The sequence below is a fragment of the Limulus polyphemus genome, unplaced genomic scaffold, assembly GCF_000517525.1.
Source record: "Limulus polyphemus unplaced genomic scaffold, Limulus_polyphemus-2.1.2 Scaffold321, whole genome shotgun sequence".
Taxonomy (NCBI): domain Eukaryota; kingdom Metazoa; phylum Arthropoda; class Merostomata; order Xiphosura; family Limulidae; genus Limulus; species Limulus polyphemus.
In genome coordinates, this window is record NW_013665931.1 from 571,165 (window position 1) to 574,916 (window position 3,752).

General features: G+C 34.7%; 1 protein-coding gene across 14 annotated transcripts in view; it reads right to left on the reverse strand.

Moving 5' to 3' along the window:
• Positions 1-3,752, reverse strand: part of LOC106457357 (protein draper-like) — a 64,100-nt gene that overhangs the window by 47,501 nt on the left and 12,847 nt on the right. Inside the window, exon 1 of one of the 14 annotated variants that reach the window (XM_022383272.1) lies at positions 2,007-2,012. The exons of 11 other annotated variants lie outside the window; for them this stretch is intronic. The gene's annotated coding sequence lies outside the window, so the exon portion shown is untranslated. Of the gene's footprint in view, positions 1-1,475; positions 1,524-2,006; positions 2,013-3,752 lie in introns of those variants that run through there. 2 more of the 14 variants (XM_022383268.1, XM_022383267.1) reach the window with 2 other exon arrangements.

Consider the following 3,752-nt stretch of genomic DNA (forward strand, 5'->3'; position numbering starts at 1 on the left):
CTATAGTCAGCAACTGAAACGTTTAAATCAAGCCCTTCATCAGAAACGTCCTTTACTCGTCAATCGCAAAGGTGTTCTTCTTCTCCATGACAATGCACGTCCACATGTTATACGTTTGACGCAACACAAGATAATGAAGTTGGGTTGGGAAGTTTCCCCCACCCACCATATTCTCCAGATATGGCACTATCAGATTACCATCTTTTTCGTTCGCTGCAACACCATCTTAATGGGAAAACGTATGCAAATATGGAACGTGTTAAAGAGGACATCAACATGTTTTTTGCTTCAAAGCCAACTGATTTCTTTAATCAGGGCATTAACAACCTGATTGTAAAATGGAAAAGCATCATCGATAAGAATGAATGGAGACTATTTCATTTAATAAATGTTTTGATTTGATATACAAGTTGTTAGGATTTTTTCATTTAAAAAAAAGAGACATTAATTTCTTGACGACCTAATACTATAAAGCCATACTTTTGAGATAAAAATGAACGTTGGTAATGTTCACGACTTACTTCGTAATATCAACACTATTTTAAAATAACACAATGTGATTGTTCTTTAACATTGTGCCCCAAAATGCACTTACAAATTATAGTTTTGAAAATTTTCAGAGAACCTCCTAATCAATAAGCCCACACTTGTGCGTACGATGCTTCAAACGAAAAATTTTGTTTCTGATGTATCGAAAAAAAAAAGTACGTAAAATCTATTAATTGCAGTAAGCTTCTTCTTGGCATGTCGTGTTCCCTACTGTTATTTAATTTTAATGTACTCAAAATATTTCCAGTTATTCACAAAATAGTTCAATAGAAATATTTCTTAACATGAACTTAGTTGAAAACTTCTTAGTCTACTACTCAATAAAACCACGTGCAATGGCTTTCATAAGTTGCTACCTATTTTTACACACATAGAATGAAGAAAACAACAAAAACTAAATGTTGGACGAAAAAAAAAGATAAGGATCAACTGAAAATGTCGAATGATTCCTGTAAATGTGAAGTTCAACGTGTTTTATACAAGCACCAGTTTGCTCCACGGTCATCAACACAAAACTATCGCAATAATGGTATGTCCCATCATCCAACACATATTGATAAAAACCCGTACACTATGTTACAGCATGCAAGTTTTTTTTTTTAAAAGTAATTTAACTTAGGATTATGCAGTTTAAGATGAAAAATGCTCAGATGTGGTATAAGGTGACAACCATTAATAACAATCAAATTAAAATTTTACCAGATGAGACCTTTTAACAATTGTTGAGCATAGTCGATTAAAAACAGAGAATGACCTTAAACTGTATGATCACGAAATTCCTTTTTTTTTCTCTAGTAATTTCTACTCACATAGGGAAGCCAACAATAAGAGTAATTTAGAAGTTGACAGATAAAAATATCTAAAATACCTAAAACTTCTGTCCAGTATATATACTGACGTTCGACAAAACCCTGCAAAGAATTAACATACCAACAAAACCTTTAGCGCCACCCAGTATCAGTCATTTTGTCTAACTGTAGATTCAAGGACTCGTTACAATGTCAAGCCATAAACTGATCATGAAACTTACGGGTTCTTCTAACCAAGCTGTTTTTTTCTTCTACTGCATAAGCTTCTTTAATTACATCCTCTTTACACAAATCTAAGTCACAAATATCAATCTCACCATTAAGTATCGTTTTTGGCAAAGCAATTAAACGTCGCATATGTATATTTTTTCCACGATACCTCGGAAAACAAATATATCGGAAATAAGAATAACTTAGTATGACGTTGCTATGGTCGTAAAGCATGCATGAATTAGCCAATTAAATGTGTGTAAATTTGTTACGAGATTTTTTCCCCCTATTACCGGAAAAAAAAAAGTGAATGATGACATCATCGAAAATAAGTGTACTTAAATACTGCCTAGACAGGAAGTCCGCCATTACAACCTCGTGTTGTTAGTGGCGTAAAATATCCTGAGACAATATCCTCGGAAGATGACTGATCAGTACAGTTGAAACTAACAGGAAGCTTCTTGAATTTCAGTTCGACAAAACATTACCATGACTCACTTTAGATTTACAATACAGTTACATTACTTAGATGGTTTTTCGAACCATAAGAAATAGAAAAAGCGATTTCAATGTTTCTTCAAGTCCACCAGTGCCCTAAAGCTACAACATCATTATATTGGTTTAGGTTTTCTTTCTAACCTCGACTTCGTGTACATCTCGGAAGGTTTTTCCACATACGTTAGTCAAATATGTAAAGAACCAATGTTTCATATGGGGCGTCCTCTCTTTTTTAAAAAATCATTTTCCTGAAGAAGAATGGGCGATTTTTAAAACCTTCTTGAGCTGGAGAAACTTGTAATTCATTTGTTTCGAGTATCACGAATTTTAGGCACGACATATCATTGACGGCGACTTTTAAAAAGTTGCCTAATTCACGCAAAGCGCAGGCGTGAAATACTGAACACACATCACAGCTTTGTTCTACGAGATAAAACTTTCGAGAGTAACATATTAGTTCAAAGAACTGATTACCGTTTAATTAATTACTTTTTCTTCCACTGATTTGCCGCTCGGGTAATTAATATACTTTTATACTACTGTCATGCAACGTGGATATTCTTATGCACAAGTTCAAACCCGCCAGTTTATTAATCGGTCTCCAACAAACACGTTATGGTATTCTTGGGTAAAACTGGAGACAATTGTAAGTATCAAGTCCTTGATTATTACACTCGGATGGCTGGCTTGGAGTGCAACCTTAAATGGCGAGCATGTTCGGTGACGGGGATTCGAGTCCAGCGCCCTAACTACCAGGTCATTTATGGTATTAACATTATCAGGTGACAAACTGAAATGAATTCAAAAACTTTTTTGCAAATTTCCTGTAATTCATAATGTTTTACAATGACACGTTTTTGATGATCGTCTCTTATAGCAACAAATAAATATAGTTAAAATGTATACGCCCCCCCCCCCCAATGGCTCCTTATATTCTTTTCATAATCAACTTTCAGTGTCTATCTCAAAATATAAAAAAAACTATACCGGCGTCTCCTTTTGTAACATTTAGTGTTTGCTTTACATATCAAAAATATGTACGTGCTTATATACCTGTTACGGTCGTTTATCACGGTACAAGCTTGCGTCTATGCTATCTGAATGATTGTTTTTTGGTAGGATTTGACACAAAGTTACACGAGGGCTACTTGCACTAGCTGTCCCCAATTTTGAAGTGATAGACTAGAGGAAAGATAGCTAGTCAACGCCACCTACTATCAACTCTTGGACTACTACTGTCATATAAAATATTGGGATTTAACCGTCAGTCTCAGAGCGCACCCATGGCTACGGGACACGAACCTCAGATCCAATAGAGTGCGGAATGCTAACCACCAGGCCGCGCTCGGCCCTCTGCGCAAGCCGCAAACTATTTCCAGCGGAATAAAAATTACAATTTTAGTCAGTGATTCACTGAAGGTCAAAACTGAAAAAGAAAAAAAGGTTTTTTTTAGTAAATATTTTTGAGATCTAAAGGATTTCATGTATGGCAAGACGAAAATATGACTCTTTCAGTCTAACTTCCCCAATTTAATTATCATATGTTTCGGAATATAAGACGCACCCTTATTTTGAAGACAAAGTTTTGGGGAAAACTTTACTATACTAACTTTACTAACTCCATTACTATAATTTATTTTTTTATTATTTAGGAAATTATAAATAGTTATGTTTTTAAAAGAAAAA